The following is a 12492-nucleotide window of genomic DNA, read 5'->3' as shown; positions in this document are numbered from 1 at the left end:
ACTACTTTTGATTAAGTGTCTAGATTGGCATATTCTTTATGCAGAACCTCTTTCCTAGTTTTGGTACCAATGTAAACCGCGGCCACTGGATCCTCCCTCTTCCAGTGCAAGCACTTTTCCAGCACTTGGCTGATGTCCTGAATCATGACATTGGTCAGGGAACACAGCCATTCTTACCCTTGCCCTTCGCTGTAGAGGATAGTGTCAAACCCCTGACTATACTATCATCTTTATTCCTTATTTCTGCAGGTTCCTCTGACCCTGCCCACCTTTGAGAATTCTACCCTCTATTTTGTCTTGCATTTCCTGATTTTTCTAACTAAAATACATCATTCATGTTCTCCATATTAAATTTGAATTGCCCTGCAATTGATAGGTGCACCTTTTACTACCTATGTCAGAAATTTCAAGATAACCCTCATTAAATCTCCCTGCCCCTCTTCATCTCCTTCTGAGACATTGCTTAAATCCTCATCCTTCTGTCAATGCTTTTGATAACCTGAATTAATAATGTCTTATGTGACTAGCTGCCATACTTTATTTCATTATGATGCCATGAACCACTTGGAGATGTTTTATTGCAATAGTAGTGTTGTATTGAATCCAACTTATATTTTTAAAGTAAAATTTAGTCAGCCTGCGTTCTGAAAACTAATACTATGTTCACACAAAATGTTTTGCCATATACTAACATCAGGTCCCTGAAAATTAAACAAGGAAGCATGTACGTTAGAGGGCCTGTACAGACATGTATTCGTAAGGTCAAAGCAAAACCTGTGTATATCTGAAAAAACTGGTTCTATGACATTTCTTTACTAATTACATCTCTCAAAATGCAGAGCTCCTCCGTCCGGTTAATTTTGAGCAAGAGAATGTAGGCATGATTTGTGTTTGAGCATGTAATTGCAACATGTGGCAGTCCTGTGTTTTGTTTGGTGCAAATAAAAGGTAACTTCCGTTTAATTATTCAGTCAGCTAACAATGCTCTAAATTGCTCCTCTCAATTCTGCTCTTTCCATACTGCCTCCCTCTGTTAATCACAGTAATTCCCTCAATGACCCCTGCAAATTCTGCCAGGCCACTAAACCCCAACTGCTGATCGTTCTTTTCATGCAGTGCCCTTTTTTTCTCTCTTTGCCTGCTCTCTCTCTCTCTCTCTTTCCATCTGTCTTTGTGCACTCCTACTCCCTACCTGCATGCTGTGTGTGTGTGTGTGTGTGTGTGTTTGTGTGTGCGCGCTTGTGTGTCTGTCTGTCCCCTCCACCTCCGTTTGTTCCCCCCATCCATCTCTCTCTCTTTATCTGTCTGTCTGTCTCTCTCTCTATCTATCTATCGCTCCCTCCCTCTCCCTTTCTCTGTCCATATCTCTTTGTGCTCTATCTTTCTCCTGCCCCCAACACAATCTCTCCTCACCACCTTTTAGTGCCACAGTGCCAGCTAAGTGAATCTTCTGCAGTTGAATCCTATTGAGCTTCATCTGATGATGACATTTGCTATTGCTAACAAATGTCATAGATTCTGTTATTCATCTATAAAGTACTCAGCTTTTATTTGTGGATCATTAAACATATGTTCCAAAATGGAAAACCAATGCTTTCTATTTTCCAAGCGTCACCAGATTTCAAGTCTTTGAAACTTGTTTGCTAGAGTTACATCACTTGTCAGGAGACATTTTGCTTGTTTATTTTGTTTTCCAATCAGCCTCATGAAACCCTACAGATCCTTCTGTGAACAGCAGCATTACAATTCTTGGCTCAATATCATCTCATTAAGCTTCATTCTTTGAGAAATATTTGGCATTCCACTTATGGTTTCAAAGACTTGACAAGCTTAGGCTCTTCCAACAGAATACAGCAGTGGCCACAAAGCGTAATCACAGCTGGTTCTTGCATTCTCTTGTTGCAACATGATGATAAACCCATGAGGACCCGAGGTACTGATACACCTGTCCTTTGACAAGGATGTGATTGCTACCCTCCTGCATTTGAGCAGGCATACAGAAATTATGTGCTAGCATTTTACATAATAATAATGCTACCAAAGTGAATGCTTGTTTCTCAACTGTTATACTTGAAGGACAAATACAGCTCCCAAAATTAATTTAATGTGACATACATAAAATTGTATTTACTTGTATTACAAATTAGTTTTGCTTTTTGGGGCACAAGAGACTACATTTTCTGATTTGTACATAGGCTGAGAGTGCCTCTGACAAGATCAATAGATGTTCCCCAGCTGTAATTCCCTTGCACCTTGAATTATTGCAATGCGTGCAGTGTAGATGCATCCACAGTGCCTTCAGAGAGGGTCTCCTGGCTATTGCATATGTGAAAGTCACCATAGTCCCAGAGGGCCATCTGCCGCTCTGTCTTTAGTGTAAAGCAACTGGTGGTGAGTCTAACCTGATGGCCACCACACCTTGGGCAAGGGCCAGGGTTGAGAAAGTAGGGCCTTCGTGGTGAACTCCAGGAATTGAGCACACACTTTTGTCTCTCTGCGTCACAAACCAGACGTTCAGTGAACTGAGATTATTCTGGTTACAGAGCTGTCAGAGAGCAGCCTCCTGGTTATTGTTCTGGATGTGAGTTTGTTCACTGAGTAGGAAGGTTTGTTCCCAGACGTTTTGTCACCATTCTAGGTAACATCATCGGTGAAGCGCTGGTGTTATGTCCCGCTTTCTATTATCTGTTTAGGCTTCCTTGGTTTGGTGATGTCATTTTCTGCGTTGGTGATGTCATTTCCTGTTCTTTTTCTCAGAAGGTGGTAGATGGGCACCAAATCAATGTGTTTGTTGATGGAGTTCCGGTTGGAATGCCATGCTTCTAGGAATTCTCGTGCATGTCTCTGTTTGGCTTGTCCTAGGATGGATGTGTTGTCCCAATCAAAGTGGTGTCCTTCCCCATCAGCATGTAAGGATACTAGTGATAGTGGGTTATGTCTTTTTGTGGCTAGCACCCACAAACGAAGCTGCATTAGAACATTATTTCAACGAGCCACCACACACTTAAGTACAGTGGAACTACGAAGAGCAGAAGAAAATCACCTATACAGCGTATTCAAAAAGAACGGGTACCCTATGAACACAGTCCGCCGATTTCTCAGCAACAAACCCAAACAAACAGACAAAACGTGCCCAGAAACCATAACCACTCTCCCCTACATCAAAGACATTTCGGAAATGACTGCCAGACTACTCGGACCTCTTGGCATCAGGGTAGCCCACAAACCCACCAACACACTAAAACAGCAGCTAATGAACTTAAAAGATCCTATACAGACAACAAGCAAAACAAATGTCATCTACAAAATACTTTGCTAGAACTGTGACAAACACTACATTGGACAAACAGGCAGAAAGCTAGCCACCAGGATACATGAACATCAGCTAGCCACAAAAAGACATGACCCACTATTTTAACTTCAAATTTTGGATATTTGGCTGTGTTTAAAATTCAGCTGTCAGAAATAAGACTCGAGCAGCACAATATAGGAAGGGGTGCCCATTGCCTCCTCTAATTTCCTTGATTATGGAAGGGGCTGGAAGGATTGAGCGTTGATTGCACACACTTTTTACAACCCCCCCCCCCAAAACTGAAGTCCTTGGCTGGGTCTCAAGAAAGGCCCTTAAATTGGTCAATGTGGGCAGGTTACCGTGTGTATGCTGCCAGCCTTTGAGGGCTCTCGCAGGGTTCATCCCAATTGATTGGGAACCCTGTGCTCCTTGGAGAGTCCTACTGATTGTAAGGGTGGCCTCCAATGTAATTTCTCCCCCCTTCACACCTCTCCACCCAGCATGTTGACCGTTCCCCTACATCAGAGTCAGCTTGACAGTCACATCATGACCCAGCCTCGTTTTAGCATTGCCCTTCTTGTTCAGTCCTTCTCCCAGGCCATTTACAGTTGCTGTTCAAATTTGTTCATGGGATGTGGGCTTCCCTGGCTAAGTCAGCAGTTAGTGGCCCCTTGTAGTGGCCTTCTTGGCCTGTTTCAGTCCTTGACGTGTCAAGGCATCCACAGCTCTGGGAGGGAGAGAGTTCTGGACTTGTAACTGTTTGACAGTGGGGGAGAAAATGGTGATATATTTCCACATTTTGTTTTATTGATTCAAGGGTTGTGGGTGTCACCGATGGGACCAGCATTTGTTGCCCAGAGGGCAGTTAAGAGTCAACCACATTGTTGTGGGTCAGGAGTCACATGGGCTTGAATCCTGCCATGACAGAAAGTGGAGTTTAAATTCAGTAATAGTCTGGAAATAAGAGTATAATGATGCTCGTGAAATTACTGCTGATTGTCAGAAAAAGCCCATTTGGTGCAGTAACATCTTTTTATAGAAGGAAATCTGCCATCCTTACCTGGTCTGGCATTTATGTGACTCCTGACCCAAAGCATTGTCTTAACTGCCCACTGGCTAATTAGGGTTGGGTAATAAATATTTGTCCAACAGTAACAACCACAAAGTCAGAATGGTATGTGGCTTGGAAGGAAACCTGCAGTCGATAGTATCTCATGCATCTGTGTCTTTGTCCTGCTAAGTTGTAGATGTTGCAGATTTTGAAGCTGCCATCAGAGCTGCCATGGTGAGTTGTTGCACTGCACTTTGTAGATACTACGCACTCCTGCCGTTGTTAACGTAGACCGTGAATGTTGAAGATAATGGAGATGGTACCAATCAAGCGGGCTGTTTTGTCCTGGGTGGTGTCAAGTTTCTTAAGTGTTGCTGGAGCTGCACCCATCCAGGCAAATGGAGAGTACTCAATCACACTCCTGAGTTGTGTCTTGTAGATGGTGGACAGATTTTGGAGAAGCAGGAGCTGAGTAACTTGTAACAGGATTCCTAGTCTCTGACTTGCTCATGCAGCCACTGCATTTTTATGGCTGGTTCATTTCAGTTTCTGATCAATGGCCACTCTCCGGATGTTGATACTGGGGTAGTCAGCAATGATAATGTCATTTGGCATTGATAAGTGATGGTTCAATCAGTGGTTTTCAACTAATGTGCTGTGAAATTCTGGGAAACAGTGCCACTTTGCATAGATTTCCGATATTGCGCATGAATGGAGTTTGACATTGCACATGTGCAGAAGAGGAGAAATCTGCTTGTTATTGGTCTGAGCGTGCGCAGTGATCGAAGATCATGTCTCTGGGATGAGAAGAAACTGAGTGTGCGCAGTAAAATGGCGCATAATTGAAACGACTGTTGAAGTGGCCTGCCTGTCAGGACATGTTTCTGCATTCGGACGGATTATAGAGTGAATGTTTTTTGGAATTTTTGTTTTAGTTATGCCACTGATCTAGGTCTTAAATCAGATTCTAAGAAGAATTGGATAATTTTCCTCTTGCTGACTCAATCGATGGAACATCTAAACCCAAAGGAAAAATAAAACGATCGTTCAGAGACGGTACATTGAGAACTATCTGACCTTCGAATTTCATGGGCAGGTGATGCTATTTGCCCCTTACCCGAATATCTCCTCTGCAGAGAGAAGTTAGTAAATAATGCGATGGTACTAAGTAATTTAAGATATCCTCTCCAGACAAAACGTCAGTGAGCAGATTGTGTCTTTGGAATTTTCAAAATCTGTGTACTTTACCACATTTGAAACACTAACATTTTTGATCTTTTTTTGCTTGTTATGTGCACCGTCGTTAAGGCAGCAACCATAGTAAATGCAAGTAAATGTAACATTTGAGTAATCAATTTAGTTGAAAAATTGGGCGTGCACTTGAAGTATTTGTCTCATTGAAACGTGTCTCAACACTGAAAAGATTGGGAACCACAGGGTTAGATTGTGCAGCTCAAATATTACATGATACTTATCAGCCCATGCCTGGATTTTTTCTGGACTTTGATGTGGGCCGTATCTGAGGAGGCATAAACAGTGCTGAAATTCTAAGGCTCAAGTACTTGCTTTTGATGGCAAAGGAAGTCTTGAACTGTTCCTGAAAATCTAATCTTTGTGTGTATTTGACGTTTACGTGAAATTTACTGTTTCAATTCTGTCATTGTCAGCGTTAAACTGGGATATACAAGATCAACACCAGAAGAGAGATATTTAAGGAAAGCATCTGGGAATTTTTTTTTCTGTAATTGGGGTCAACTAGCTCTTTTGTTTCAGGAATATATCCAGTTTATCATCTCAGTGCAACAGAGCAGAGAGTACAACTGAACAGTGTGCTGTAGTTTGTGGATCGAGATAAAAGAAAGAAGTGCTCCTTTGCTTGTGCTTTGTTACCCTCTAGGAAATGGCTCTTCCAAGAGAAGAAGCTAGCTATTTCTTGAATATCTTGCAGGTGGTACAAGTCTTTTCTATGTCAAAGATATAAAATATTCATGATATCAGTGGGAGCGTTAATAGAGTAAATAAAAAATAAAAATAAATAAACCAATAAAATAGTTAACTAGTTATTTAAAACAAATAAATGACAGGACAGGTAGGTAGTTATCATTGCAGCATGTGGGAGTTCCTGGATAACGGTGCGATCCAGGGTAAACACGTTTGCGATAAGCCTTTGCAGCTGGAGGATTCCGACTCAGTGCTTGAGCTGAACGATGAGCTGTAGACACTGCGACACATCAGGGTGAAGGCAAGTTATGTGGATATTTTGCACCAGAAGGTAGTCCCACCTCTGAGGATAGATTTTTCTGAAACGGTCGTTGGTCAGGAAAAGGGACGTGTGACTACAAGTGAGACAGGCAAAAAGATTCAAAGAGCAAAAGCTGTGGAGTTTTGAGCCTTTCCAGTTGTCCAATAGGTTTAAGTTTCTTTCAGTTTGATTGAATGAGCATGAGGACTGCAGGGTGGATGAAGCAACTGACCATGGCACTGGTGCAGGAAGCTGTTCAAGTGGGTAGAGCAGAAAGGAATAGTAATGTTACTAGGGTGGTTCGGTGAAGGAGATCGATACGGATCTCAGCAGCAAAGAGTGAAAGGCAAGAGGGCTGTGTTTTCTGCCTGGCAGCAGTGTTTTAGACATCTGCTGAAGGAGAGAACCTTACAGAGAGGGGAGGATCAGGTTGTCAGAGCCCATGAAGGTGCCCATGACACAGACAGGACAAAGGAGGTTCTGCCTGATCAGTATGAGAAGCTGGGCACCCAAATTGTAAAGCAGAAACTCGAAGGTAAAAATTTCTGGTTTCAAAATGGCTGTGGCAGGGTGGCCACCCAACATTTCTGGCCAGTGAATGGGACCACTTAAGCAGTCATTAAATTCTACCTGATGGACACAAGGTTGATCAAGACTATGATCCATACAATTGATAGAATATGGAGCAACGTGGGAATTGGGGCAATTATCCATGGAAGTCAATTCATTTGCTTTCCATACCCAGAGACTTACTTTTAAACTGCGTGGCAATGTTATTGAAGAAATCAAAGTGGAAGGTTAATGTAAGAATTAGGGATTAGAGAATTACAGGATATCTTCTGTTCAGCTCACTCTGCTGAATTGACAATGACGTCTGCTCTCCTTCATGTTCTAATGTAGTCGAGTAAACTTGCTCCTGTATTTATTACTGCAGCTCTAGTATCAAGGGATGTGAGATGGTGTTTAATTCGGGATTCAGATCCACAATCATCAGATAAATTAAACCGCAGGCTTGGCTGTAAAGATTTCCTGATCCCCTTTTAAATTAGACTTGTCATTCATGTATTGATTCCCTCAAATTGGCACTAATGACGAATATATTGACTTTTTATTAAACAGCTCACCAGGGTATAACAGTTCAAGAAAGATGTTTATCACCACTTTCTCAAGGGCAGTTAGGGATGGGTACTAAGTGTGGGTCTCGCCAATGACACCCATGTCCCATGAGTGAAATTGAAAATATCTTCCAGGAATAATGTCTTTTCTGGGAGCCTGATATCAGGAAGAGATTCTTAGGGACAGGATTTGCATGTATTTGGAAGGGTAATGACTGATTAGAGATAGTCACCATGGTTTTGCGTGGGACGTCATGTCTCATTAACTTAATCAAGCACTTTGAAAAAATGACAAAGAAGATTGAAGGCAGAGCAGTATACATTGTCTGTATGGACTTCAGCAAGGCTCTTGAGGGGTTCCATGTGGTGAACTAGCTAACAAGGTTTGATCACATTGAGTCCAGGGGGAGCTAGCCACTTGGATATAAAATTGGCTTGAAGGTAGGAGACAAAGGGTGGAGGGTTGCTTTTCAGACTGGAGGCCCGTGACCAGCAGTGTGCTGCAAGGATCGGTGCTGAGTGCTCTGCTTTTTGTTATTTATATAACTGATTTGGATGTGAATATAGAAGGTGTGTTAATTAGTTTATAGATGACATCAAAATTGATGGTATAGTGGACTATGAATTAGGTTATCTGAGTGCAAAGGGACCTCGATCAGAAGGGCCAATGACTGACAAGTGGCAGATGGAGTTAATTTACAGAAACGTGCGGTGCTGCCTTTTTGGTAAGGCAAAGCAGGCAGGGCTTGTACACTTAGTGGTAAGGTCCGAGGGAGTGCTGCCAAACAAAGAGACAGTGGGTGCAGGTTCTTAGTTCCTTGAAAATAGAATTGCAGGTAGACACAGTAATAAAGAAGGCATTTGGTACGTAGAATCCCTACAGCATGAAAACAGGCCATTTGGCCCACTGAGTCCACAACAACCCTCCAAAGAGCATCCAACCTAGTCCCCCCACCCTACCCTATCCCTGTAAGCCAACATTTCCTCTCAGGCTAAGCCACCTAGCTAGCATATCCCTGAACACTGTGGGCAATTTAACTTGGCCAATTCACCTAACTTGCACATCTTTGGATTGTGGCAGGAGGAAACTCACACAGACACGGGGAGAATGTACAAACTCCACACGGACAGATACCCGAGGGTGGAATCAAACCTGGTGCCTAGTGCTGTGAGGCTGCCGTGCTAATCACTGAGTCACTGTATGCTTGCCTTCATCGGTCAATGCATTAAGTGTGGGAGTCGGGATGTCATGTTACGTTTGTACAGGACAATGGTTAAGCCATTTTTGGAAAGTGGCATTCAGTTCTAGTCTCCTTGGTATGGGAAAGCTGATGTTGCACTTGAAAGGGTGCAGAAAAGACTTGAAAGATTGTTGCTGGGATTGGAGGGTTTGAGCTGCGGACAGAGGCTTTTCTTCTTGGAGCATTGGAGGCTGAGGAATGACTTTATAGAGATTTATAAACTCATGAAGGGCATGGATAGGCTGAATAGGCAAGGTTATTTCCCAGGTTAGGGAAGTCTAAAACTGGAGAACATAAATTTAAGGTGAGGGGGAAGATTTCAGAGGGACCACTTTTTCACACAAGGGTTTTGAATCCATGGAATAAGCTGCCAGAGTTATAGAGGTGGTGTGATTACAACATTTAAAAGGCATCTGGTTGGTAATATGAATAGGAAACGTTTAGAGGAATATGGGCCAAATGCTGGAAAATGAGACGAGATTAATTTAGGATATCTGTAAACATGGATGAGTTGGACCGAAAGGTCTGTTTCCATGCTGTACATCTCTGACTCTATCATCGATTCAGCATCATTTGCAAATACGAAGACTGCATCATCTCACCCTGTGGAGGAAAAGGGAATCATTGACAGCAACGTTGAGATTTTCCTGTTAATCACATGGTGTGGACATCAGAAGTTGCTGTGAGATTTTGTACAATGTTGACTATAAATATAAATAAATAAACAATGTTGGTTATAAATACAGCAAAGCAATCAGCAATCTGGGAATTTATAGCTGCAAATATTGTTGACAGTTGTTAGGCAACACGCATTTCGTCCTTACTGGTTTTACTTTTTAGTTTTTGTATATTTTGCAATTTCCACTTTATAAGTGTACAGGTTATTTAAATTTTGAGTGTATGCAGGCTAAATTTAGATCAACTCATTAATTAATTGCTACCTTTTTGTTGAAGGCACATGTAAAGTTGTGACTTTTATTGCGTCTGCCTTGGGTCAATGAGCTGCATGCCGTGAAAAGCAGCCTTTAGTTTTCCCTACTTATTTTACTGTACATTTTGGCAGAATTGACTAACTGTAAAACAATGAATGGTTTTCAAGAATAATGGACCTGGAAATCATTTTGTAATCAAACATAGATCTGCAGTTCATACTTTTATAGTTTTGTTAGTTTAGGGTTGAGAATTCTGCATCATTTCAAGCCTACTTCCCACAACTAACTTTTGGTTATGTCCATCATGGGCCTCCTGCAGAGCCACAATGATGCCACCCGAAGGTTGCAGGAACAGCAACTCATATTCCACCTGGGAACCCTGCAGCCTAATGGTATCAATGTGGACTTCACCAGTTTCAAAATCTCCCCTTCCCCAACTGCATCCCTAAACCAGCCCAGTTCGTCCCCTCCCCCCACTGCACCACACAACCAGCCCAGCTCTTCCCCTCCACCCGCTGCATCCCAAAACCAGTCCAACCTGTCTCTGCCTCCCTAACCTGTTCTTCCTCTCACCCATCCCTTCCTCCCACCCCAAGCCGCACCCCCATCTACCTACTAACCTCATCCCACCTCCTTGACCTGTCCGTCTTCCCTGGACTGACCTATCCCCTCCCTACCTCCCCACCTATACTCTCTCCACCTATCTTCTTTTCTCTCCATCTTCGGTCCGCCTCCCCCTCTCTCCCTATTTATTCCAGAGCCCTCACCCCATCCCCCTCTCTGATGAAGGGTCTAGGCCCGAAACGTCAGCTTTTGTGCTCCTGAGATGCTGCTTGGCCTGCTGTGTTCATCCAGCCTCACATTTTATTAACTTTTGGTTATAATTGGTTTTTCTTGAGTCTATTGTATGCGACAGTCCTCTGATATTGTCTCAATCCTGCTACGAAAAGTGTCTCATATTGTGGGTGGCAAGCATCCAAGTGCTAACTTGCTGACCAAATGAAAACTTGTATGAAGTAAAATAACTTTATTGGGCACAACCCTAAAAGAACAGTATGGTTTACATGTACAGTGCCTTGTTTTGTCCCATAGTGAGTAAAGTCTTGGCAAGAGATTGCAGGATGTTTAAACCAAATTCTTGCAAGCAAGAAATAAATAGGTGTTTTTCTGTTTTTGAAAGAAATCATCGTCCACACCTTGTTTAGTTTCATGGTAGCTGAATTCTTTTTGTTGGGAGACAGAGATCAGGGCATTCTGTGTTTGTTTTCTCTCTGATCAGTTGCCACTATCTTCATGATCTGGCAAAAAGCCAGAGACCAAGTGAGGTCATCTGTTACAGCAGTATGTAAATTTCATGGTAGTAAAATTTGCTGGCCGCCCAAGGACTGTGTGTCATTAGTTACATTTTTAGCTCCACTTGTGCAATTGCAAAACAAGTGCGACCAATATGTGAACCATATGACAAAATAATGCTACAGAAAATGTCTTTGCTAATATATTCTTACACAACTTGGCTCATGACGATGTGATTTTTTTTGGTAAACAATTGGTCAGTGCCTTGAGTATAGGAGTTGGGAGGTCACGTTGCAGCTATACAGGACATTGGTTAGGCCCATTTTTGGAATACTGTATTCAGTTCTGGTCTCGCTGCTATAGGAAGAAGGTTGTGAAACTTTAGAAAGGGCTCAGAAAAGATTTACACGAATGTTGCCAGGGTTGGTGGGTTTGAGCTATAAAGGATAGGCTGAATAAGCTGGGTCTATTTTCCCTGGAGTGTCGGATGCTGCGGGGTGACTTTATAGAAGTTTGTAAAATCATGGGTGTTGCGGATAGGGTAAATAGACAAGGGTATTAGAGTCCAAAACTGGAATGGCATAAGCGTAAGATGAGAGGAGCAAGATTTAAAAGGGACCTAACAGGTAATGTTTTCATGCAGCATGGCGCGTGTATGGAATGAGCTGCCAGTGGAGGTGGTCAAGGTGGGTACAATTACAATATGTACAAGGCACCTGGAAGGGTATATGAATGGGAAAGGTTTAGAGCAATATGGGCCAAATGCTGGCAAAGGGGACTAGTTTAATTTAGGATATCTGATTGGCATGGACGAGTTGAACCAAAACACCTGGTTTCATGCTGTATATCTATGTGCTGGCAAATCACGACAGCAGAGGCTGAGCATTAATGGTCCATCTGTTCTGGCTCTGTATTGCTTTACTCTCAAAGCTGGCACATAAGATGATTCCCTTTCTCCAGCCCCAAAAATTGTATACTCAATGCGTCGGCTCCTCCTTCCCGATATTCAACCATGACGTGCTGTCTCATTTTGGACTTGTCTGCAAGTCCTCACCCAACAAATGGATGTTTTACTTACTGGTGTCTTTTATAAGTGCAAGAGCTCAAGCAGGCAAGGCAGGCTGAAAAGATGCTTGGGACCTTAAGGCATGCCCACACAGAGCAAATTCTGCATAGCAACATAAGAATGTGCAAGATGACAAAAGGCTATTCCAGTCTCTCTGGCTGATCTCATTGTCTAGAAAATATCAGATTGCGCAGTGCTTCTACCATAATTTTTGCTCGCAAAAACTTAACTCTGTTTATGCCTGAATTTAATGATATAAC

General features: G+C 42.5%; 1 protein-coding gene across 3 annotated transcripts in view; it reads left to right on the top strand.

The window, feature by feature from the left end:
- The window catches only part of map3k5 (mitogen-activated protein kinase kinase kinase 5), a 182896-nt gene that overhangs the window by 49171 nt on the left and 121233 nt on the right, over nucleotides 1–12492 (top strand). The gene's annotated exons all lie outside the window — the stretch shown is intronic.

The sequence above is a fragment of the Stegostoma tigrinum genome, chromosome 4, assembly GCF_030684315.1.
Source record: "Stegostoma tigrinum isolate sSteTig4 chromosome 4, sSteTig4.hap1, whole genome shotgun sequence".
Classification (NCBI taxonomy): Eukaryota; Metazoa; Chordata; class Chondrichthyes; order Orectolobiformes; family Stegostomatidae; genus Stegostoma; species Stegostoma tigrinum.
Note: the sequence above shows the minus strand (reverse complement) of the source record. Positions and strands in the feature narration are given on the sequence as shown.